Genomic DNA, 26,962 nt, shown 5'->3' on the forward strand with positions numbered 1-26,962 from the left:
CATTTTCATTCCTGGCGCTGCATGTTTGCAGAATACCCCCACTGCAGTGGAATATTTAGTCTCCGTCTGTTCTTCTGCATGATTTTTCAGACAGCTAAAAAGTGAATTCAGACCACTGGGAACTCTGTGATTCCCTTTGATTATTTTCAACAAATCTTGGCTTTCTGTAGCAGGTCAATTCCAATTGGATATCCCTTGCCTTAATTCTAGGATTCCTGCTAAACGCTTTCCTCGGAAAGTGCCACATGGAGCAATCCAATCCTAAGAATGCTTACTTGGAATTAAGTCTCAATGATGTCAGTGAATTTACTTTCTGTAAGGGCAGAAGACTGCAGTCTTAGCCCCTGTCTGCAAAGAAAGCCTTGCTGGGAATTTTCAAGAGAGGGTGGGTAAAGTTAAGAGGCTTCTCTATAGCTTTGCTGGTTATCAGTGACATTATTTAATTGGGACTGAAGTGAGCAGCTGTTAGATCCCCCCTAATGCAAACATTATGTTATGTTTTGAGTCCATGGCCAGTTAACAGTAATGGGTGACTGACAAAGAGTCCCCTTACCATGATGCTCCTGGGAATCAATAGCCAGTGGATCTTCCTTTCTTACCTCTTCCTTCAGGGTATTATCAACCTTAAGGATAACTCTTTTTGTCTGCCTGTATCTGCATTTATTTCTGTATCCAAGGGAAGGGAAAGTTAAAGATGGAATTGTGCTTAACATAGTTTGGTACCTGTTGGCATCGATGGCTGGTTTTGCAAGTCACTTTGGAAGGATTCCATCCAAATCTGCAGCCTATTTAAGTTAACACTCTAAGCCTTGTATCCTTGCAGAAACCACGTTAACCAGCACTGCCACTCCTCTGGTGATTCCTTTTAGAAAACCCCCACCAAGACCACCTGCAAAAATAAGGACCTAGAGCAAATCCCTGCCTACATTGCCCCAAATCTGAGATGTTCTGATCTGTTGCCTGTGCTGTTCCATGGCTGAACAAAATGTTCTGCCATGGCTCACTGTAGCCTGGCGGGGAAGACTGTTTGACAGCTTGATTGGGATGTTACTACCCAGCAGCTGTTAGATACAAGCAGGAATGTAAGAGAACATGTTATTCCTCCAAGCCTTCTCCCCAACACCACCCCTCCTCAATTCTGGATGAAGCGCTTAGGAGAGACCGAAGCTGGCTTGGAGGGAGGGGGTCAATAGTGTTTTCGGTATCTTCCTTGGAAAGCATGTCATTATCAAGGGACTGGAGCTAACATGGGGTGCGGTGGGGGCTGATCCTAAGTTTCATCTTGATATGGCTGCAGCTTTGCTAAGGTAGGCAACTGAGGTCCGTTCCCTTTTTGGGGGAAGGGGGGCAGCAACTTGTAGAAAAGGAGCTTGACTGCTCACTTACTGAGATACCGGGAGGAGAGAGGCTCACTTCTAAACCCTTTATTTTCTCAGCCAAAGTAGCAGAATATTTAACATCAAATGAAAATAATAATAATAATAATAATAATAATAATAATAATAATAATAATAATTTTCTCCCTCCTCTCTGTTTTTAGATTGCCCCTCTCCACCACCCCAGTTTATCCTCCTTTCTCTGTATCTGGCTGGCGGCTGGCTATGGTCTTTTTTTAGAAGGCGATTCTCAATATATCTGGCGGGGGGGGGGGGGTTAGAGAAAAATTCTCAACACCAACCAGGCAACGTCTTTCAAGTCTTGAATGTATGCCTGGATCTATCAACCAGATGGTGGGAAAGAGACCAGTGATTTAGTGTTCTAAAATGGGGGGGGGGCAAAAACACCAACCCCTCCATCACCGGTGACCACACGCCACCCCACCGCTATCGCAGAGTCCTGCAGAAAGGCATGTCCGGTATGGGCACCTTGAGATCTTCCACCACCATCCTCACTCAGACCCCCCAAACCAGGAATCCCCAAGAAGACCCAGCTGAATAAGTAGACAAAACTATCCGAGCTATCAGAGAGACCGAGGTAGCTGGAGATTGATACTTCTCCCTCCGCGACCCTCTTCCTCTCCTGGTGATAAGACTCTCTAACCCAGGAAAAATCTTATCACGTACCAAAAAAAATAACGGCAAAAGGTACCTCCTGCTTGGCTTCTTCCCCCCGGAGCTCCAAGAAGGAACGTCTTGCAAACTCCTACTTCAGCGCGGTGAAATACATACGGTTCCCCCCTCCCCTCCCCAAATAATCTTAAGATTCGACTGGAAAGGTGGCTACTTGTTCTTTCAGCGGGAGGCGAATAGTCGCCAGCCCGGGCGAGCTTGGCCAAGAGCGGGTACCTGCCTCCGACCGGCTTTCATTCTTTCACACCAATGTTGCCTCTGGCTCGCTCGCTTTCCCTCGGCTTTTATTTTTTCTCTTTTTCTAAAAAATAAAATAAAAATATTTATTTCTCCCACGGTCTTGGGGAGCGGGGAAGCGCCGGGGCGACCGGGGCTCCTCTCCTCTCCGGTCCGGCTGGCCAGGCGAAGCGCGGGGCTGGATCAGTGCCGGGTCTCCGTCTCCCGTTGCAACGCTCGTCGGCGGCAGCGGCGGCTGCAACGGCAGCACAAGTGGCGGCAGCGGCGGCAGCAGCAGCTGCAACAGCCCATCTCCGGCCGAGCGAACGGGAGGGATATTCCAAAATAAATCCACTCATTCAGACGCGCCGAGCCGCTCGCTCGCTCGCTCGCTTTCTGGCTCTCCGACGTGCCCGCCTGCCAAATGGAACTGTGAAGCGATGTGGGGGAAGAGAAAAAAAAGAAAAGTGAGGAGCGGAGAGCCTCCCCTGACAGTTCTTATTGGGCTGATCTTGGAGGCAGGTCTAAAGGCTCCCGAGAACGCCGGGCTGGAACGCGCGCCTGCTCCATTCCAATCTCGCCGGCGCGCTTAACTTTCTAGTCCTCTTTGGGGGTTTCTGTTTAGGGGCGGGGGTTCTGTGTTTTTTTCTCTCCCCCCTTTTTTTTAAAGAGCCCTTCCCTCCGCCTGAAAGGCTGCCGCTAGCCGGCTCGGGGCGATTTCTTGGCAAGGACACCACTACCACCTCCTCCTCCTCCTCCTCACCTGCGCAACTCCCGCCTTTTAAGGACTCTGCTGCTCTTCATTCCTCAAAGCAGGAAAATCGGAGCGAGAGAGAAAAGGAGGAGACTTCAAGCAAAGGGGGAGGGAACGAGGGATCTAGAGTAAACTCCCACCACGCCAAGCCTGTTGATGTCCTGCCTTTGGCTAGCGTTCCCCCCACTCCATGCAAATTACGGGTGCAATAACTTCTCTTGTAGTTTTCCCGCTCTTGGAGAGAGAAAACGCAAGGAGAAGGTGCCGCGGGGCACACTGTAGGCCTAAGCAGAGGTGGAGAACTTGTAGCCCTCCCGGTGTTGATGGACTCCGAGTCGCATCAGCTGGAGGCAGCTCTGCCAACCGTCAGTGGTGATGGGAGTTGGAGTTTGGCAACATGGGGAGGGCCACAGGTTCCCCAAGCCTGAAGAGAGTGGCTGGAAGGAGGCGTCCTCAGGTCCTGAGGACATAAGCGGAGACTTCCTGGGATAGGTTGGAGGAAAGCTGCATCTAACCCCAGTATTCTGTTTCTAGCGTTGCCCAGTCAGATGTCTCTAGATGGTCAAGATGTGAGCAAGGCCTGAAGGTGGTGTTGAAATAGACAGTGATTTTTAGATCCATGGCTTTATCTGATCTTTGATGAAATATTTTGAAGGTGCAGGAAGAGACCTGGCTCAGTGGCAGAGCACATGCTTTGTACAAAGAAAGCCTCAGGTTCAAGCCCCAGCATCTCCAGGTAGGGCTGGGAAAGATGCCTGCCTTAAATTCTGGAGAGCTGTTGCTGGTTAGGATTGATGGTACTGGGCTGGATAAGGCCGTGGTCTGATTTGGGAGTTTCCTATGTTCCTATACCTACTTACAGTAGTGACTCATTCAACTCAGTGTGGTTTATATTCTTCCAAGCACACATGTATAGGATAGCACTGTGGCCAGATATCAGGACACCTTGAGGGCAGGGAATTCCTTAACTCAAGGTATGTGCATTGTAAGTAGTTCACTTTGTCTTTCCAGGCACCTGACCAACTAATCCATTTCACTGAGTGACTCTAAAAAGCTCTAGTGGTGTTGTGAGGGTGAGAGGCATTTGCAACTATGCTCTCTACACAATTTACAATTTCACCAACCTCTTATATGCTCTTTTAGTTCCCCTTTCCCCCAGAAATGAACATACAAAACAAAGTTTTAACCAAGTTGGAGTTAATTCTTTATTAGCAAAAGCAAGATCTGCACAGGAGTGTAAGGTCTAATGAGGACAGCAACTCATCTTCCCCATGCCCACATGAGGAAGTTGCTATGCTTATTAGGCCTGGCACTGCTGTGCAGATCTTGTTTCTGCTAATATAGAGTTAAGTCAAACTTGCACAGTGTGATTTACTGCTGACTCACTCCTGACAGATTGCTGAGACTGAAGGTCCCTCCCTCCCCATGGTTGTCTCCTCTCCAGGGTTTCTTCCAAGCAATTAGGGACTGTGTCTGCATGTCACCAATCTCTCCTTCACCCTTTTCATGCCTCTTCTGGTTCTGGGAGACAAGGATGGAGGGGAGCTTGTCTCAGCATGAGGGAAAGACACCTGTGACTCCTTTTTTAATTTTTATTGATTTTAATTTGTTTTGCTACATCAGACATTAAAACAAACAAATAAACATACATCACACATACACACAAAAAAGAAATACATAAAAAAGATATATAATAATAATATATAAAGATAAATAATAAAGATATAAAATAATAATAAAGAAAACAAAAGAACAAACATCTCCTAACACAAGATATCAACAAATTAGGTTACATTTACTAAATAACACACAACACTAATTGACACCTGTGACTCTTCACCAGTCTGACTCATATCTGCTTCTTGGCCTCTCCCCTCCCACTCTCTCTGCCTCTGATTCTAGACTTCGACAACAGACTCTCCCAGCTCATTAAGTCCTGTTATCTCTTCAGCTTCTTACACCTCTTCCCTGTCTTCTCCCTCTTCTCCCCCTGACCACTCACCATTTTCCCACCATCATTACCCAGGCTCTGAGCCTTGGTGGTTCCCCAATTGGCTCCTCCCACCATTCCTCCCATGACAGGGGGGTCTGTTGATTTTTATTGCTGGAGAACTAAGCTGATGTGCATTTTAGCAGACACATAACACAGAGACAGACACAGAAGTGATGGCTGGTACCCATTGGGATTGGTAGGACAGAGTACAAGGGAGCAAAAAAGCTGGTGGAGACAGAGCCAATGATGGCCAGAACCAAGTAATCCTAGTTTGTCCCCATACTCCTCCCTGCTGAGTTCTACTGGTTGTAAGCAAGGAGGTGAGCAATTGGGTCTGGCTAAGGGCAGATTGAGGCCATGTACACATTGACAATTTAAAGTGCAACTAGAGATCCTCCCCCCACCTCAATTTGAGTTGAAGCTGATTTGATGGGAAACACATCAAAATGATGTATTTGATTTTTCAAAAGAAAACAGCATGCAGGATAGATGTGGATTGAGGTTATTATGTGCACACCACTTCCCAAACTAGCAGTGGGAGTGTACTGAATGGGAATATGTACACAGCTTGAGGTTGGTGGGGTTGGTGCCCTATTTGCTGTAACTAACCAGCCTCTACTGACACACACAAGATCAGTGCTTTGCTGTTTGTTGAATGAATTGATCTGAAATGCCCACCACCATTTAGTTACCAGTACTCATAAGAAGATCTCTGACTGATCCAAGGTCCGTCTGGACAAGCAATGTTCTCCCAACAGCCTCGAAGATGCCTCTGGGAAGCCCACAAGCAGGGTGTGAAGGGAACAGACCTTCTTCACAGGTATATCCTCATTTCATTTCATAATTTCATTTCAATGGAACTGAAAGCATGTGCTTTACTGCTGAGCTATGATTCCTTCCCCTTCCCAGCTACAGCTGCCATCATCCCTAACCACTGGCCAGGCTGGCTGGGGCTGATAGAAGTTGAGAGTCCAACAGCATCTGAAGTTTTGTGTGTGAGAAGACAGAAAGGGATAGAAAAAGATCGTGAACATCTGTGGCTATTGATAAACATGCATTAATCTAGAGAGGTAAGAACTGCCATTTATCACACTTTAACCCCCTTGATTTCAAGCAAGGAAAGACATGAGCTATAATATAGCTAATTGTGCAAAGTGATTGTGAGTGCATGTTGTTAGCACAGGCAGAATGCCAACATTGGTTCTCAAACCCACAAGAGAATAGCTCCAGGAACTACAATTATTCCAGGGGATTACTTTGGAGTTTTTAAAGATCTTGTGAATATGCCTTAAGGCTGCACTCCTACAGCCACTTTCTAAGAGTGAGCCAATTCTAGGATAGCTTGGAACATATACTGGGTGGAGCAAGGCAGAAGTAAGTGCTGCATTCAAGTGTGCCATTTACAATTGTTCTAGGACTCCTCCAGAGCTTTTATCCAGAGTTGCTTGCACAAAGCTTACACAGAAGTTAGAATACATCAAGTCTTTATTAAACATTTCCTCTAATTTGTTTGCAGGGAAGTTATGGGACACCGAGCATTCATCCTGCATTCATGCTGATTTGTTTGCAGGATGTTTACAAATCTTCCCATGAAACATTCTTTCAGTCCACACTTTTTAATGCATTTCATAGCTGCAGAAAGGTTGTTTTTTTAAAGGAAGCAGTTCTGCTGCACTAGGACCATGGAGCAGTTTACTCCACTTTTATTGCACAAACTAAATTTCAAGGCAGCTTACAACGCCACACCTCAGGACCACAATAACACAAGGACTGCCTTTCTCCATATGAACCTACGTGGACTCTGAGATCATCCCCTGAGGCTCTTCTTTGTGTGCCTCCTCTACAAAAGGTCCGGAGGGTGGCAAAACAAGAACAGGACTTTTCTGCAGTGGTTCCCTATCTGCAGAGTGCTCTCTCAAGGGAGGTTCGGCTGGCGCTTTCATTATACACCTTTAGGCACCAGGCAAAAACCTTCCTCTCCAACCAGGTTTTGAGCTGACTGACATCTGATATCCTTTTAAATGTTTTGCGGGAGGGGGAATTATTGGATTGTTGTTGTTTAGTCGTGTCTGACTTTTTGTGACCCCATGGACCAGAGCACACCAGGCACTCCTGTCTTCCACTGCTTCCTGCAGTTTGGTCAAACTCATGTTCGTAGCTTCAAGAACACTGTCCAACCATTTCGTCCTCAGTCGTCCCCTTCTCCTTGTACCCTCAATCTTTCCCAACACCAGGGTCTTTTCCAGGGAGTCTTTTCTTCTCATGAGGTGGCCAAAGTATTGGAGCCTCAGCTTCATGATATGTCCTTCCAGTGAGCACTCAGGGCTGATTTCCTTAAGAATGGATAGGTTTGATCTTCTTGCAGTCCATGGGACTCTCAAGAGTCTCCTCCAGCACCATAATTCAAAAGCATGAATTCTTCGGCGATCAGCCTTCTTTATGGTCCAGCTCTCACTTCCATACAGCACTATCCATACAGCTAAAAACATATAAAAACCCAATCTTTAAAAAACAATTAAACATTAGTAGAATTAAAATGTATACATAGAAAAGATCAGACACAGAGATTATTACAATAAAATAATCACAGCACCAAAGGGACGCGGGTGGCGCTGTGGGCTAAAGCCTCAACGCCTAGGGCTTGCCGATCGAAAGGTCGGCGGTTCGAATCCCCGCGGCGGGGTGCGCTCCCGCTGTTCGGTCCCAGCGCCTGCCCACCTAGCAGTTCGAAAGCACCCCCGGGTGCAAGTAGATAAATAGGTACCGCTTACCAGCGGGAAGGTAAACGGCGTTCCGTGTGCGGCTCTGGCTCGCCAGAGCAGCGATGTCACGCTGGCCACGTGACCCGGAAGTGTCCCCGGACAGCGCTGGCCCCCGGCCAATAAATGTGAGATGGGCGCACAAACCCCACAGTCTGTCAAGACTGGCCCGTTCGGGCAGGGGTACCTTTACCTTTTAATCACAGCACCAGTCCTTTCCTTTACACTGACTGATAGCAGCCCCCCAAGTTTTCAGGCAGAGATGTTTCTCAGCTTTACCTGGGGGTGACAGTGATTGAATCTCAGACCTTTTGTATGTAATTACTGTGCTTTACCACTGGGGGCACTTGCAGACTATTGCTATTTTGTGGGTAGGATACAATGGCATACTAGTAAATTCAGACTGCGCAATTAAAGTGGATTTCTTGCTCTTGCACAGCAAGCCTTCTTAAAACAACAACAAGATAATTTTTGTAGGAAGGAACATACCGAGGAAATGCTTTGGAAAATGTGGGTTAACAATTGCTCAATGCAACACTGTATAACTTTCCTGCAAACAAATCAGAATGAGTGGTCAGTAAACAGCTGACTTTGTATAAGTTCCCCACAATGTTTGTGTAAACAAATCAGGATGAATGCTTAATAAACTGGTAGTCTGAAAACAACTTAAGTACAGAATGAAGGAATGAAGAAAGGGAAAATAGAACCTACACATTCAGTTTTCATCTTCAGTTATAGATGGTGAAGAAAATTGTTTTACTTTGCATTTAACGTCAGCCCTATATAATTCCCACTTCCCCCCAAAAAATATGCCAACTGAAACACAGCCATGCTTCCAAATTCAAACTTCTCCAAATTTTACAATTAGGTTTTCCAGCATGCTAATGGCTGCAAAAGTGCATGAACTGGAGAAAACTGTGCCTAAAAATGTATATGCCAACAGCATATGCATACAAACTGATAAATTGGAGAAAATAAGATATAAACATGTATTATATCAGAAAAAAATTGCTTGCAATAATGTTATCATTAGGAGAAATTTGACTAAAATGTACATGCAGACTTCTAAAATAAATTTATTTATTTATTTAAATGAACACACTGCTGAATTGTAAAAAGGCAAAGTGGACTACATATTATTATTATTATTATTATTATTATTATTATTATTAACAACAACAACAACAACAACAACAATAATAATAATAGATGTGGAAATATGGACAACAGATTTTAAAAGTGAGAAAAGAGAGAAAGAAACTGAGAAAATAAAAATTGATAGTTTTGTCTTTTCCTAGTCCCAGCAACCATTGACAGTGGATCATGGGAGTTGTAGATCATCAACCAGAGAAAAGAGGCATCAACTAAGCAAACGAGTCAAGGCTCGCTGGGGGCAGCTAAGAACATAGAGAAGCCTGGGAGGAAATGGACAAGGGAGCCAAATGAGGACAGCCGACAAGGGAAGTGAATGATCATAGAGATGGAAAGCTGTGAGGCAGAGAAGGTGGGAGCACTGCCAAGAGGATGCTGAGGGAGAACCGCAGAGGAGACAGAGAGAACGCACAACAAAGGAAGTGAGAGAGGGAGAGAAAGAGAAACTTGTCAGGTACAAAAAGGACTGGTTTGTGCAATTGGAACTCTTTCTTCTTTGGAGAAGAAGGGGCAATTTTACACTGAAGACGAGAAGGACTTCAGCTACAGGCTCTCAGCCACAATGAACAAAGAACTATGACTCCGTTTGCTTAGGAGCAAGACTAGGGCATCTTATAGAGCATAAATTGTTACCACTCCTAGCTGTGCTGCCAATGGTGTAGTTAATTTTTCAGTATACGCGATGATATGTGTACCAGTGGATGAGGAATCAGGACGAGTGGACACTCCCAACTTCACACAATCATAGAATTAATGAGGACCCCCAGTGCAACCTTAGGTTAAGGTGGAAAGGTCAGGTCAGGCTTTTGGTACCTTGTTTGTGAGTTTGAGTGGACGCTGATGATCATATGCCATGCGGTAATAACATCATTACTAAGCAGTGCAGATAGGGATGGCTGGATTTACCCATATTGGTTTCTCATTTGTGTGTGTGTGTGTTCATGAAAATTTGTCAGCATTTTTGTGTTGATTTCTAACATAAAATGAAAAGCAGTCATGGCATTCTGCAGTTTGTGTGGCTGCTAATAAGTGGTGCTGTGAAGTGCAACATGACAACCCATCAACTGATGGGCAGATGAAAGCTCATAGCTAGTCCCGCCAGCCCCTTCAACACCCCCACCCCTGAGGTTTGAAAGCTTTTTGTAAGCAACCTCTTATGGAGACATTTGCAAAGGGAAATCTGAAAGCCCTGTGGTTCACTTTGAAGTTCCAACAATTGGGACTTCAAATGGAAGCACTGCCTGATGCCAAACTGAGAAATTAAAATAGCCATCTTCTATTTTCATTATTTCCAGTAATTTCCAGACCCATTTCAAGGTCCTCACATTGATGTTTAAAGGCCTAAACAACTTAAGCCTCAAATATCTGAAAATATCTGAAAAACCACCTCCTTTCCTATAGCCCATATCATATGTTGTGATTAGCAGAAGGGACTCTCTTAGTGGTCCAACCACTCTCAGAAATTTGGGGTAATAATAGCAGCTTGGAAGAAGGCATTCTCTATGACAGCCCCCCAATTGTAGCATTCCCCATTCTTATCATACAGCTTTTGTCATATGGGGAAAACCTCTTTACCCTGCTGGGATGTATATTTTGAACATACCTTTAATCTGTTTGATTGGTAGGTACTGGGGACCTCATAATGTAGGGCAAGGTCATTTTTACACACACACACACACACACACACACACAAACACACCATGTCAAGTTTTTCTAATGCCTTGTATTTTTTTCCAGCACTCATAGGAGCATCACAGCCATTATTTCAAAGAGGGCCCCAGTAGTGGGCCTTACTTAGGTTCAGGGTTCCTAGCAGCTGCCCCAAAATGCTTTCATGACAGCAATAAACCTGCGAGACTATGTTCCCCCAGACATCACCAACGGTAAGGAAATTGAGTTTCCTCTGTCCTTTTGTGTTCAGGGTAAAATAAGAATTGCCATTTGCCTTTGTGACTCTGAACACGCAGCAAGAGTGTTGTCTGTCTACCTGCTCCGTCATTTTTAATAGCGTAATCAGCTCAAGACCACAATAAAGAGCTATGGTGGACAGTGAATGGTTAGAAGGAACCAATGCTTGACTGTTTGCTTGTTTATTTATTTCATTTACACCACACCCAGTAGCAGCCAGAAGGGTGGGGCAGAGTGGGCAGGCATTGCTTACCTGGCTTCCCAATGTGGAAGTTACTGCTGGTAACTGCAGGGGGCCGGGGAGAGAGAAAGACATCAGGTGGGTTGATACATCATGGGCACCGTGGCAGAGCCAATCTGCCACTCTTGCCATGGTGCCTGCACTGACCTCCCCACCCCCTTTCCCCACCAGACACTACTGACCCCACATTTCCTCAAAGAAGCTCAAGGATGTGTGCATGGTTCCCGTTCATCCCATTTTATCCTCGCAACAAGCCTGAGAGGTTGGCTAGGCTGAGAGACAATGACTAGCCCAAGATTAGCCAGTTAATAACAGGGCTGACTAGAGATTTGAACCCTGTTCTCCCAGATCTTAGTCTAACACTTTAATTATACCATACTAGTATGTGTAAAATTGGTTTGGGTCATACCCCGTCATAAAACAAATGTTCTTCACCATTTATGTGCTACCCCTTAACATATTTGAAGATGGCTCAATCAATCAATCAATCAATCAATCAATCATTTAGATTATAGGATTGAATCCCATATCTTTTTCTGTAGGAAAAATCCTCTTTCAATGCAATGGGACTTTTTCCTTAGCCAACATGTGTAGAATTGTGACATAAATGTTGTAACCTTACATTTAGACTGCAGTCCATACACACATACCTGGGAGCATGTCAGACTGAGCTCATAGGTTTTACTTCTGAGTAGTCATGTATAGGATTGCACTGTCAGGCTGTAACCCTCTGTACAATTTTCTGGGAGTCAGCTCCATTAAACGCAGTGGAGGTTACTTTTGAGTAAACACACATAGGCAGTCTGATCGTACCTGGTTTAAAGTATCACCACCATTACTCCCCCCCCAAAAAAAAAACCCCTACATTTTTTAAACACTGAAAAATGACTCTGTAGAGAGGATGCTTTGTGCTATCATCGGCACCCAGCCAATCAGCACTGTGAGCTGACAGTCCATTTTGCTTCAATCTAGTTGAATTTTGTCTCAAAGTTTCAGTCCTCAGGAGAAGACTGTACTTATGAGAACAATGTGGTAAGTGTGCTTTCTAGAGTGGAGTGGCTCCAGTTAGGATATAAATGGAGTAAGCCATTATAAAAAGCAAAAAGAAGAAAAGGAGCACACTAAGTTGTAGCTGCATGTTTATATATGTAGTGGAAGAATCAAACCTGTATTTCATGAAAGGATCCTCATGCACAGTGGCCACAATTCAGGTAACAAGTACACTGCTCTGAATTTTCATTAACAAATGGCAACAATTGTGTATTTTTCTTGCATTTGTAATCTTTTATATCAGCAGATAAACAAGATAAAAGTAAAACAGAAATTCTACATACATGCACATAAAAGCTCTTCCTGGAATTCACCAAACAACAACAACAAAAATCCACAATAAGACTATGTGGAAGAACCCATGGAATAAAAACCTTTCTCACAGATATGGAAAACAGAACTCCATTTTGCTATGAGATTTTGTTTTAATGGTATCCCCCTGGATTCCGAAATATACGGGGTCTGGTTGACTCCTACCGTCTTGAAAAAAAGTAAATGTATATTTAAAACACATGCACATCTGCTCAACAGTTATATTTACTAGACAAAGTTCTATTACCATATAGAGTTAGGTTGGTTCCCTCAGGGCACCACAAGCACACTACAGCGTGCAAAAGTTAACATCAGAAAATGTGGCTTTCCTTTATTTTAGAAAGGAGAGCTGAATTTGCATTGGAGCAAAGTATCTCTCCCCCTCTCCCCATTCATAGCTTTTGCTGGCTGAATAGAAATGAGCTTGCAGATACTATAATGAAAGACTTTAACGCAAACTTTCTGCTTCAAAGGTACATGATGGTTTTGCTTTTGAACTCCCATGCAGTAAATAGTTTAAGCGATTTGCTGCCTTTTTTGGGATAGCAAGAGATGGCCAATGACTGCATCCTTTGGGGTTTCTCTGCTCTCCAGACAGTGGTCTGGGGGATGAGGGGGGGTGAAGGTCAGGTAATATAATTAGGGGTGGATAAGAAATTCAATTTAGTTCACATTTAAAGGCAAACCTACCAATTTTGCACTTTCTGAAACAACACAAAACTGAAACAGCAATCCTACAAAATTTTCCCTTCTCTGAACTCTGCAATCAGTTTTCTTGCTAAAAAAAGTGTACAAAAGTGCATATACTAGGGTAAAGTGTGCATAAAAATGGATATATTGTACATGTGTATTTGCAAGATCCTAAACGGAATTTTCAAATGAAAATACCTGTTTTAAATGCCCTTATTACACCTCTTCCCAGCTATGCAAACATGAAGATGTGGCTTTGAAATGTTGAATTATTCTACATGCAACAATGTTCTAAATGCAGTTTCATGTTTTTAGGGTAAATCATTTTAAGCAAGTTCATGTGTTGTACAGGCTCAAACCCTCAACTTGAGCAAGAATATAGTGAAAGAAAAATGGAGGTATCTATTTTCTCCCTTCATTAATATCTTGCACCTTTCTATATAATGAGCTAGCTATATTTTTGAATGATTAGAATTAATCACATACATGAAAGACCTCCCCTCCCCCCAAAAGCCACACATATTGCAATTCCTCAAAAATTGCCACATTGCATGCAGCTGAACACATTTTTTTAAAATGCCCACCAACATCTATATTTCAGTGATGTTCAGCACATGTTTTTGCACCTGCTTCCCTGAACCAATTTCTTCTTCTTTGCTCTTGGCCTTTTTTTGTCCTTTAATCCAATTGGTTATGCTGAGTCACATGATTTTATTTATCGATATCTGAGAGGCCATTGTGTCAGCAGCAGCATTGCACCTTCATCAGCAGAAGTCATGTGGATTGGCTTAGGCAAGTGGATTAAATGGCAGTGTGGGCAAAAGAGGCCAAGGACAAGGAGAATATAGGAGGAGGAGGACAATGATGCTAAGGAGAATAGCATCAAAACTACATGAGCATGCTTGTAGTGTGTGCTGAAGCTCTCCAAAAATAAGAGGTATCTTTTGACACAATCGATAATGAACACAGAACTGGACACATTGTTTTTCCTCAGTCTGAGTTTATGTCTATGGAAACAACTTCTGAGTAAACATTACTAGAGACATATTCATACATTTAAAACACTTTAGTGCCACTTTGAACACTCATGGCTCCCCCCCCCCAATATCTGGGTTAAGGGTGCTTAGCATGTTAGGCAACTCCTATGATCCTCTCAGGACGCGGGTGGTGCTGTGGTCTAAAACACTGAGCCTAGGGCTTGCCAATCAGAAGGTTGGCGGTTCAAATCCCCGCAATGGGATGAGCTCCCATTGTTCGGTCCCTGCTCCTGCCCACCTAGCAGTTCGAAAGCACGCCAAAGTGCAAGTAGATAAATAGGTACCACTCTGGCGGGAAGGTAAACGGCATTTCTGTGCGCTGCTCTGGTTCGTCAGAAGTGGCTTAGTCACATGAGGCTGGCCACAGAAGTGGCTTAGTCATGTGGCTGGCCACATGAGCTGTACACTGGCTCCCTCAGCCTATAGAGCGAGATGAGCGCACAACCCCAGAGTCATCTGCAACTGGACCTAACAGTCAGGGGTACCTTTACCTTTTTCCTTTTATGATCCTCACACAGTGACATTTGCCCGAGGTGCTTGAGATGAGAGCTTGATTGTTTACCACTCTGAGGATTGTAACTCAAAGGAGAATAGAGGGGTCTCCTGACAACTAACGAAGAGGTAAATCTTCAATGGGTGCTGTCACTGCTGAAAAGATAATATGGGACTGCATTCCAAATGATAGGTGCCACCACACTAAAAGTACAGTTCTGACATCCTGTAGAATGAACCTCCTGATAAGATGTTATCTGCAGGAGGCCCTCTCCTGCAGTGTGCAGTAGTTGGTTGGGAATATAAGGGATGATACCGTCTTTTAGGTATCATGATCACAAGCTGTATAGGGCTAGTTGTCTTATTATTATATGAGTTTCAGACTTTGTTTCCTTTTGCAGGGTTAATGTGGGAAAGCAGCTTCAAATGCATCTTCTCTGTCTACCCTCAAACCCTTAAAATATAGTGAAACCAAAAGGAAAGGAAAAACATTGAAATAAGCTTTGGGTGGTAACCCACAAAACAATAGAGTTAAAGAAGCCTTTATTCACAATAGCCAGTAGAAAATCATTTTAAATAATAATAATAAATTCCTTGAACAGTTAGGGATTGCCATAAATAAATTTGTAATTAATTTACAAATTCACATTATGAGATGGTACAAATTATTATAAATGGGAATTGTGCAGAAGAAATGGAAACATGGCATCTTTTAATCATGCCTTCTATTTCCTGTTGGGGGGGGGACCTTGTAATTTTTGATCTGTGATTACTTGGCATTATGTATGCAAAACTATAGTCTGTTTTCATGCAGCACTTGTAAAAGAAATTATTTTCAGCTAACGTATAATGCTAGAGGTTATGCCCTTCCCTTGCTCCAATTTCTAAACCCTCACAATCTTTTACAACCCATTTGCACCCCATTTTCATCCAACTCCCCCTTGTATACAAACCACCCCCATTTCATTCTTCCTCCTCTCTCCTATTATGCAGCCCCTTTTGCACACCCATCCTGTGGTGATATATGTTATTATATATTTACAAACAACAGAATATTGAGAGCAAGCCTGCCAGTTAGTTTGTTCGGTTAGAGGTTTAGGTCAGTTGAGGGAAGTTGTACAGATATAGATGTTTGCTTATTAATTAATGCCTTCTAAATTACTACATTGAATCCAGAACTCCATGTTGAAGACAACACATGGTACTAGGAGTGAACACACTGTGTGAAGGTGCTGTTATAAGGGTTTGTTGGGGGCTTGGGGGAGGAAGTAGGCTGTATGGTGGGTGGAATAATCTCTCTATGTTCCTCACTTCCCAATATTTTGAGACTTCCCCTGTTGTTTTAAGCCACCACTTTCCCCCTTTCAGTGTCTCTTCCTTCATGCCCCCATGCTACAGCCACTGCTGTTATACAACCAGTCTTCTCTTTTGCTTCCATACCCTGCCCCATATTCATGGAAATCCAGGATTGTGATGCAGCTGTATCTGAGGCCTTGAGAAGCTTGGTTATTGGCCTAGCTAGTGAGTGGAGCTATGTGTAAACCTTGGATGGCTGCCACCTATGCTTTCATAAAGCAGGTGGGCTAATGGGAGGTTCTGGTCAAATTGGCATATGCCGTTTTTTGTAAAAGTAATTCGTAAATGAGTGCTTGGTTGCAGACAAGTCATGATGCCCTCTTGCTGTTTCGATGTCCATTCCAAGTCTGCAATGGCAGCAGGGCTTCTCAGGCTATGCTATTAGTTTGACTTATTTTCTAATAAAGCACTAGAATTGATCACTCTGGCATTTTTGACATCCTTCTTTGGTGTCTATGTACCAAACCATTCACACAGGCCCTCCACATTACCAGAGACCAACCATCACTGTCTATTTGAATGACCTTCCTCTGTGTTATGTACTGAGTTGAATCCTAGAACAATAGGATCCAGAATTCAGCAGTCTGACTGGTCCACAGGAGGCACCCAATCCAGCTCCTGGATGAAGTGAATCAGCAACCTGATTGGCCTGCAGGAGCAGCCAATCAGGCTTCTGGAGGAGGTGAATCCGTAACCTAATTGGCCTACAGGAGCAGCCCAGAATTAGCCAATCACGCGGGGCCCATTTTGTAAATAATGTATATATAGCTAGACGTTTTGGGAAAAGTTTCATTCATTGCTACTATGAGCTGGATAAAGAGCATGAAATCCACACTCGACTCAGAATATATTTCACTCTGCCTGGTGGCAAGATGGGCTGGTGCGTAGTGTGTCAGAGAAAGGGAGAGGTGGAGCTGGGATGGGTAGTCTGTGCTTAGGAACATGGGAAGCCTACCTCTGTATTATCTACACTGACTGACAAAGGATCACTTGGGCTTCAGAGAGGCAAAATTCCCAGCCCTACCTGGAAGTGCCAGTGTTTGAACTTAGACCTTGTTCATGCAAACCAGATACTTTACTCCTGAGCTACAGCCTTACCCTGTATTGTTTCAAGCCTCAGTTCTTTTCACCGGAGTTGAGCACAGGCACCTGCCAAAGTGTGCATCCCTAGGTGGGGTCAGAAACACCCAATATCACACAAGTACTTAAGACAAACTCACGTAACACAGAAACATACCACTTAGCACACATGCACACTCAAACACAGAAATAGTCAAGAGGAGAGAGTCTCTTTCTTGCTGCATAGCACAGAAGCCAAATAATCTCCACATAGCAAAAAAGTTCATAATCTTTCTCCATGTGAAGATTTCTAAGAAGCTTCATGTGGGTCTGAGAAGATGGTGAGAGGCTGATGGACCAGTTGCAAAGGCGGCACGCATCAGATCTGATGCAGGAGCTTCTGCTTCCCTATCTCTGTTTTAAAGTCAGCTTGCTTTTCTAACCCGTATTCTTGTTACTTGGTAGAATACAGTGGAGCAAAAGCCCCAAGTGAGGCCCGCTAACAACATGCGGGTTCACATTTTACTCATTAGAAAGGTTTCCAACTTTCTAATAAGTAAAGTGTATTGCAAGAACAGTAAATGCATAATAAACCTCCTTAGCATTCCTGAGACACTTTTTGCAATTTTGATTTCTTGCTGTCAGGTTGACCATTAAGGATAGGAAATATACATTATGGGGGATCATAAAATATCAAACAAAATAGCAGTATATCAAGCAAAACATTTAGCTATCATAAAAAAATCTAATTCTCTGCTTTTAGTTTCATGCAGGTAGCTGTTTCAATTGGGTTGCAATGATATTTCTTTTGCTCTACCTCAAGTGCCCTCTAGCGTGCAGTAACTAAGCCAGTTGCAAATATATATTAAAAAGTGACAACTTCTCGCTGCCTCCACTCCTACCATGCTTAAATCCCAAAGCAATTTGTAACATGTCTTCTTCCAGGAGTTATATCAATGACACATTTTGCCACATTAATTGTTTGCTTATATGGAAATATGACATCTATTGTATATAAAAGTTTAGACTAGGAACATTTTGTAATTTTGCTATGACATTTTACCTTGTGTGACAGTGCATGTTTTCATTCTCCAGAGGGGCTTTTCCAGAATATATGTTTGGAGGATTGAGACCCTAACTTGTGTAAAATGTATTGATTGCTTCAGTGAGAGGGGGATACATATTAGCAATTCTTAGCATTTATTTAGAGGAGTAAAAACAGCAGTAGCCTGCAATCCTTGGCCAGATAGATAGATAGATGATAGAAAGTTATGCAATAGTAATCATCTATCTATCTAATCTATCAACAGACCTTGCAATACATAGAGTAATAGATACAGCAGGAAAGGTGGATCAGGTAAAATGATATGAGGATGGCTTGGGAAAAAGCATTTTGATTATAGGGGTGGGTGAATCTGTCAGTTTTTTTATCCTCTTAGTTTCTCTGGAAATTAAAAGATTTTTATTAAAGCTTGGAAAGAAACAAGGAAAAAGCAGTATACACAACTTAACATCACAACCAAGCATTTTTACAAACAGAAAATAATGAAAATAAAATAGTTCCAATTCTCCGTCTATCACCTTTCCAGTATAGAGTTATGCAAAACCCTTGATCCATAATAGCATCCAACTTTCCTGCTTTCCATAAACCAACCTTTTCCGGTCTTTGGTTTCTCTTATTTTCTCTGGCTTTCAGCCTGGGGGGGGGGATGCTCCCCACTCCTTGCCTTACAGCATGCAGAGAAAAGCCATGTGTGTTGTTTAATAGTGGTGTGTAGGTGTGTGGAACAATGTAAGCATTGCTCCTTAGGGTAAGAACTGGAGTGCTACAAGTAGTCAAGACTGTCACTGTTTTAATCTTTGCCATGTTGGAACTGTTATACTGATGGATGGTGTTAGACAACAAGGCAGATCATCTGGAAAGTTCAAAGGCCCCTAGAGATCTCTTCAACTTTAAGGCATGCCACAAGGCTGTTTATTTTGCTCTGGGGACAGGATGCTTTTATTTTTGACTAGAGGATCATTCACAGGTGAACTGTGTACATTCCTGCACATTGTGCCAGCTGGGTCAGACTGTCCATTTAGTCTTGTATAGCTCACTTTCATTGGCAGCAGCTCCCTGGTGTCTTGGGCAGAAGTCTTTCACATGTGATGCTGAACTCAAATGGAATCCTTTGAGTAGCGGACAAAAACAGTCTATTCTGGAGATAATTAGCTATGCTAATAACTTTATCCCAAAACTCCTGTGAGACATGTCACCGGTTATTCAGTACATGAGAATAGGAAACTGCCTTATACCAGTTCAGACCATTTGCAGGTCCAGGCACAGTGAACACAGGTTGACTAGGGTTTGGAGATGTGAAGGTACCAATAGTAACACCATTTTCACTACAAAATACCTGCATTATTATGCACACTGTCCACTAGTTATATGCATATTTTTGGTACACATTGTCTGGAGAACTGTGCTACAAAATTTGGAGAAAGGTAAATTTCAAAGAACGACCAGCCAAGGTGGATTGCAATTTTAAAATGCTAAAATGAATAACATATATCAAATGCAAAGTTGACCTGGAGTGGGTTGGGGGAGGAAGGGACAATCATCCCTCTCCCTGCTCTCTTCTTTCTTCTCACAGGGCAATTGTGACATAATGTCATGGAAAACTTTCCTTATACAGGCATGCTTCATTTTATTGTGCTTCAGAGATATTCTTCCTCATGAGGACATGGGTGCAGCTGCAGGCAACCTGGTCCCATGCCACCAACGCCCTTCTTCTGACCATCGGAGTAGAGCTGACTAGGGCTGGGCCCGGGTTTCCCCACTCCCATCTTCAGCCAGGGTGTGTGAGGTTTAATACACTACTGTATAGTGTAAACAGAACTTGTATATGCACTAGGAAACAAACAAAATATGTGTGACTCACTTCATTGCAACATTCGCTTTACTGCAACGGTCTGGAACTGAACACCACAGTATCTCTGATGTATGCTTGTAAACAAACTTCATTCCTGATAAGAGCTCTGGCAGTTACAGAGATGTACTGGACAACCATATTGCATTTTGGGGTCAAGCCATTGTTTTGTAAAGGAGCTTTGTATTCTTCATTTGCATTCACATCTTCCACTGTTTTCCCCCCAAACAGATCCATAACTTTTTTCTGGTAAGCATTCACTGAATGTTCATCAAAGAGTTGTTGAGTTACTGTCAAATAATTTGTTGATGCCTGTGAGTCAACAGGGTGCTGAATGAGAAGTTTCTTCTTTTTGACACTTGATTTCCCCAAAATGGTTCTTTGAAACATTATTTATTTACCATAAATTTATTTCCTTTCTTGGCTGACATAAAAAAATGAATTATTTTATGTAAGGGAGACATTTTGTTCAGTCAAACATAGTTATTTTATCTTCCTTAGTGCATGTTGGATGTGTTTCTTTAGACAACCCCCCCTCCCCAATACCATGTAACTGCTCCATTAACACTGTGGAATCTTGCCACAAGATACAAGGCATCATCCAGAAGATCCCCTAAAACAGGTGGAATAAGCAAAATTATATATGTGGGATTTACCCCTTTCACTGTTGTTGAAGAGGTGCAGGAAAGGGTGAACCATACAGGCTCCTCGCCCCAACATGACTGTTTGGCACAGGAGGTTTGCAAAAGTAATAGACAGAAAAGAAATATGTTAAGTAAAAACAACATTTATTAAAGAAAGTAATTTTAAATATTTAATGACACAATTAAGTCTTATTAATGTAATAGTCTTTATTCTTCAGCTTTAAAATTCACAAGGATAATTTCTCCTTTCATCTTTATTATGCAGTGTTCCCCCACCCCCAATTATTTGTTATATGTTTCTATAAATAATTTACACATATTAAGATTTTAATTTTAATTTTCTAACTATGAGCATGCTCTACCACAGCCCTCACACTGATCTACACTTTGGGGTATAAATGGAAGCCATGCAGCTGATGAGTCAGTTCATATTTACACACACACACACACAGAGACAGAGAGAGAGAGAGAGAACACACACACACATATATTCCCAATGTTATAATAACCTCAGGTCTGTTTTGGCTTCTATAGGCTTCATTTTGATACTTGGTACACACATACAATAGATCAGGGTTTGAAACCTCAGGCCCCAGAAACCAAATGTAACCCTCCAGACTTGGGATGCACTCCCAGGCCACATCTTTCACCAGCCCTGCTCTGTACTCCCTCCCTTTTGCATGGCTAGGATGTGTCCTTAATCTGTGATAGTGCCTGTTGCTTGCTTGCTTGCTTGCTTGCTTGGAGTTTGAGTTGTGTGTAGGTGGGATATGAATGCAGAAAGTTGTAACTTGGTGCAGCTAGCATGTATTCTACCGCACATAGGTCAGAGTCACATCCATTACTCTACCTACTTTGGCCTCTGGCCAATGCCATGGGGGCATTGGATCATGTGGCAATGCAGAACTCCATCTGAAAAAGCCCTGCAATAGAAAACCAATTCTGCATAATAACCCCTTCTCCTAATCTCAAAAAACTGAATGCAGGTCTCTGGCCGAGAGTCTAGGGCCAAGCGTTGGAGTCCAGGGAAGAGTCGCTGACAGTCGAGCGGAGCAGAGCCCATCGGAGTGCTGCCGGCTCTTCTGCTGCAGGTGGCTCTTCCCTGGACTCCAACACGCACCCTGGAACTCGCGTCGAGCCGCAGCAGCAGAAGAGTCCATGGTGCTCCAACAGGCTCAGTTCCGCTCAGCTGTTGGCTCTTGCCCCAGCTGCATGGCAGCTAACTGTTTGGCGCCACACCCAGAGCGCTGTGTAACGTTGTGGTGGGATCCGCCGAGTGCCGACAGCACCAAAGGCAGCAACAAAACCTGACAAATAGGAGCACATGGATCCTGTCCAGAGATGTTGCCTTCAATGCTGCTTGAATTCCCCCTCGTTCTGCAATGGCACCCCATGTTGGACGGCACTGGAAACGTGCGGTGACAGCGTAAAAGCCAGCAAAAGAACCCGCAGCTTGGCGCATTCAGCAGGATGCATCACACAGTGCCCATAAGTTAACCGCCATGTGGGGGGAGGGAGGCAGCAGACGGACAGCACAGCAACTGTACGTGTTGCCTGGCATTTTATCCCCCCAGCATGGAACCTGCAGCCCCCTTCATACGCCCGTGTGTGGGGTGCTAGCACCCCTTTTGATTGGCGCTGTGAGTCCCTGTGTCGCACAACCGTTCTAAAGGTTCTAAAGGTAAATAACTGTTTCCAAAGTCAACAACTTTGGGGTCCCCCCCCCAAAAAAAGGTTGACAACTCTGGGCAACCTAGGGGCACCGCGTGGATCTTTGCACCGCGGCCTGCATATGCTTAAGACGGCCCTGTGAATGAGCTCAGTAGAAGGCAGTTCTCTCCTGTTCTGCTTAGAGTGTCTCCTTCTTTCCTCTTTACAGACTAGTTTCAAGGATGGGACTGGGGCAATGATAAGAAGATCGTCATTTCCACTTGAGTTGACTGTGTGCTATAAGACTGGCTCCTCATACTGCAGGGTCTTCCGTTTTACAGAGTGTACATTCAAGAAGGGGAGGGGAGGGAAAGTGCCCTGTTGCAGGAATTCCTTTTCTCTTCTTAGATGGCATTTGTGAGGGACGAGCAAGGACAGTGCCATCCTGTTTCATCACTCGATATGAAATGGGAAGGTGCCACCCCAAACTCACCACCGCCCAAGCCTCCCTTTTTACATATATAATAATTTTTGTTTGATTGATTTTAAAAATATAGAATCATAACAATCCAAATTGTTGTTGTTTACTTGTTTAGTCGTGTCCGACTCTTCGTGACCCCATGGACCAGAGCACACCAGGCACTCCTGTCTTCCACTGCCTCCCGCAGTTTGGCCAAATTCATGCTGGTAGCTCACCTGGAGGAGGAACCGGCCAGCCACTCCAGTATTATTTACTTTTTTGTAACTTTTTTTTGTAGCCTGTCCTGAGAACATGAACATGATGAAGTATGGGATATAATCCTGATTTAGAGAAAGACAGGTGTAAATAATACAAAACAAACAACAATCCAGACTGTTGTTCTTAAACTGCTGGTCCCTGTTCCTCTTCTATGGAGTGATATAATAATTAGTAGTAGTAGCAATAGTAATAGTAGTAGATGGTTTGATGCACCAGACTGGAAGTATTTATGCTTTCTATATGTATTATATTTGTATTATGCTTTGTATACCACCAAAAAACTACCAGTGGGGTGTGCAGTGTGTGTGTGTGTGTGTGTGTGTGTGTGTGTGTAGACACAACTTCTTTTCATCATGGAGAACAACTGTCACCATCAGACCTACTAATTTTTAGATGTGCTTTAAAAATTCTCAGCCTTAAAGAGTGTGTTCTAGTATAATGCCCCTTGCTTCAGTTAGCAAATGCGCATTTTCATTTAGCATTCTTTTAGGTTTTATTGTCTCAGTATTAATTATTATTCATGCCCACCTTGTTTTTCTAACTCCTTTTAATCTATCTGTCCTCTGTTTTGTTCCATTGACCTTGCTTTCAGAGGCCGCTTCCTCTCTCCTCCCCTCCTTTAAACACTTTCCTTCCAGCCTAGATCCATCTTATTTATTGTGATCACAGAAAACTTTTCTCCCCTAGCTCACAAATGGATAGGGTTGCTCGCAGGGAGTGCTCTGATTATACACCACAGGGTCTGTGCAGAATACTAAGGTATCATGCAAATCAACTCCTTTAGACCAATCTCTTTTGCTTTTGATTGCTCTGAAAAGCATTCTTCTTTTAGTGGAGAGATGGGTTTTACTCGCTTGCAGATTGGACAACTGTCACCTGAAACAAAAAAGTAACACTTACTTCCACTTGGCAGCTTGGGAGTGCACTGAAGATGTAAAATTGCTTAATTAACATATGCGATGCTGCAGATCTTTAAAGTACTCTGGACTATAAACACTCATTCTGTTGCCTGTAATTGACAGTGCTGTTCCAAAGCACTGTTTTCCTTTCAGGGCAGAAGTAAAAGACAGAACTTAAAATAGTAGTAGGGCATTTTCTTAAATGGGGGATATGGAGGCTGAGTGCCAGATTTCAGCTGCTTGCCTCAAATTAGGATTGGACTCAGACATCTTTATTGCTTGTTCCCATCTCTCGTGGATGCATTTTGTTCCACAACCTTTGCAATATGTAGATTCTTATGGCTCCTAGCATATAGTTAAAGCTATGGTTTTCCCAGTAGTGCTGTATGGAAGTGATAGCTGGACCATAAAGAAGGCTGATCGCCAAACAATTGATGCTTTTGAATTATGGTGCTGTAGGAGACTCTTGAGAGTACCATGGACTGCAAGAAGATCAAACCTATCCATTCTTAAGGAAATCAGCCCTGAGTGCTCACTGGAAGGACAGATCCTGAAGCTGAGACTCTTCTCATGAGAAGAGAAGACTCCCTGGAAAAGACCCTGATGTTGGGAAAGATGGAGGGCACAAGGAGAAGGGGATGGCAGAGGACAAGATGGTCGGATAGTGTTCTCGAAGCTACCAGCATGAGTTTGACCAAACTGTGGGAGGCAGTGGAAGACAGGAGTGCCTAGCGTGCTCTGGTCCATGGGGTCACAAAGAGTCAGACACGACTAAATGACTAATCAACAACAACATGGTTCCTAGTGTACTGCAGCACAGTGGTGGACAAGGACAGAGGCAAAAGTGGGGCGAATATCACAGGTGCATTTTATTTTTTGTACAGTAAGCTAGTCCCTCCCCCCACACTCACGTATGCTTCATCAAGGCAGCGAAGAGGCATTATCAGAGCTCAATGACCCATTCCAGACAGGCAGGGTGCAAAGCAGGACTGGTGAGGAGTGAAGCTATGGAGGATATCTTGGGAAAATCCCAAGGTCCAAAGAGGGAGGCCTGGAGGGCTGCATTTGTCCTCTGGAACTGTTCTATGTATCAATTTTTAGGTTGCTCATTGATGACACCCCCAAAGTGTGGTGATGGCCTTCTGTCCTCAGGTTTTGACATTTATCTTTTGCTATTGAGTCAACTCTTGAAAGCCTACCACATGAGCTACTTGACTTCATGCAACCTGGTAAGATGAGCATATGGTGGAAATGCAAATGAGGATCACAATGCTTGCTTGCAAAGGAGAATTGCTACAACATCTCTCCTGGATGGTTGGGTACCAGAGAGGAAACTGACGGAATGAGGTCATGCACTCAGTACACACAAAGCCCCTTTCTGACAGCTCTCAAATTCTGCTAGGGACAGGGCTTTGGCATCAAATGCAGTAAGAGTGATTAACTTGACTTACTGCTTTAGAGGTGGTGAGGTCTCAGCCATAAGAGCTGAACGAATCCAGTGCTGGGGACAAAGCAAGATGTTTAATGGGCAAGCCCTTTCATAAAGGAAAGGTATCTTTATTCCTTTTTGCTGGTATGTATATAAAGGATAGGATAGGGCAGTCAGATGTGACTTTATCTTTTCCCCAGCAATAAACTCAAAGTCACCATATCAATATCAGGAAGAGTGCTAACACAGTAAAAATGACAGTCACTGCCATGCAGTCGCTGGCAGTTCCATTCCCTCCAGCAATTACAATGCTATATTCACTGACAATGTCCCTGCTGGAGTCATACACAAAATTCACCAATCAACATGCAGCAACATCAATAACACAAGGCTAAAGCACAGTGCACAAGCAGTTTACTGGGAATAGCCTACAGTTGCCTTTTATATCACTAGTTTCCATAGAGTTGTAGTGAGTCAGTACACCTATAGAAACTATATGCACCTGCCTCAGGCTGGAGAGAGTCCCAAGGGCTTATTAGAGAGAGCTGGAGGGTTGCATCCACCTCCTGGCCCTGAGGTTCTCTTGCCCTACCCTAGTGGAACAAATCCCACCCCCTTAAAAAACAACAACCAACAAACCACATGCTTTTACTAGGAGACTGACAGGAAATGCATTGGTAAGTGTGGAATGAACAAACACAGCACAAGCAAATCAGGATGAATACAGTCATATAACTGTCCCGTAAACAAATAAGAATGAATACTCAATAAAGACTGGATATAATCTAACCACCATGGAAGCTCTGTGCAAGCAAATGAGGATAAATGCTCAGTAAATAGGTTGTCTGGAGGGGCCATTAGAGTTTTAAAGCTTAAAATCCATACCTTGAACTGAGCCCATTTATAATAACTGTGTTCCTAAAATGATGAATCTTTTCAATTAAGGTATGTCCACCGGGAGATGGCCAATTGACACCAAACCCAGGATGTGTCCAACAGAGGCCAAGGTACCAAATGAGGCTTCTCTTTGTTGATATTCTCTTCTGTCTTCATCAGTTTATAGTCAGTGTTGTATGAACTCCATCCTTAACAATAGAAGTTCAAGTATCTGCAGGAAGGGGAAAGGGGGTGTCTTTTCTTTTAATGTGGAATTGGCAAAAGCAGGATTGGAGTTTTAATATTACTGCATTGATCAGTTGTGTGCATTTAGGCTCTCATGCACACACTTCCCCAGTGGCGTAGCGTGGGTTGTCAGCACCCGGGGCAAGGCAAGTAATTTGCGCCCCCTAACCCGTGGATTTGCGCCCCCTAACCCATGGATTTGCGCCCCCTAACCCTAACCCCCAGATGTTGCGCCTGGTGCGGCCGGCCCCCCCTGCACCCCCCACGCTACGCCACTGCACTTCCCACATGCTACAGACAAACATTGCCAGGTTTTGAATACCTAGCATAATGCTGCAGGTTCTTTCCCCAAAGGATATATATATATAATGCTGACATCAACAGCAATAAAATAGGAGCTATTATTTCCACCCTTCTCTTTATCATTCAGCAGAGCAAAGTATTTGGCTCTGTGTAGGAGTTTCACACCAATCTCTCTA

At 43.5% G+C, this 26,962-nt stretch overlaps 1 protein-coding gene and 2 long non-coding RNA genes across 8 annotated transcripts in view; 1 reads left to right on the forward strand and 2 right to left on the reverse strand.

Annotated features, from left to right (window-relative positions):
• Positions 1 to 3,108, reverse strand: part of CDH8 (cadherin 8) — a 250,914-nt gene extending 247,806 nt beyond the window's left edge. Inside the window, exons 1-2 of one of the 6 annotated variants that reach the window (XM_082232293.1) lie at positions 3,049 to 3,108; positions 2,089 to 2,715 (exon numbers count right to left, since the gene is read on the reverse strand). The gene's annotated coding sequence lies outside the window, so the exon portion shown is untranslated. Of the gene's footprint in view, positions 1 to 2,063; positions 3,029 to 3,048 lie in introns of those variants that run through there. The other 5 variants (XM_082232294.1, XM_082232296.1, XM_082232292.1 and 2 more) reach the window with 5 other exon arrangements.
• Positions 1 to 26,962, reverse strand: part of LOC309537523 — a 940,942-nt gene that overhangs the window by 294,332 nt on the left and 619,648 nt on the right. The gene's annotated exons all lie outside the window — the stretch shown is intronic.
• On the forward strand, positions 932 to 26,368 carry LOC309537520. The gene is made up of 3 exons (XR_014221949.1): positions 932 to 1,307; positions 5,942 to 6,102; positions 26,307 to 26,368. It is a non-coding gene; the product is annotated as an uncharacterized lncRNA (long non-coding RNA).

This window comes from Podarcis vaucheri (assembly GCF_965113315.1).
Source record: "Podarcis vaucheri genome assembly, chromosome: 7".
In the NCBI taxonomy this organism is placed as follows: Eukaryota; Metazoa; Chordata; class Lepidosauria; order Squamata; family Lacertidae; genus Podarcis; species Podarcis vaucheri.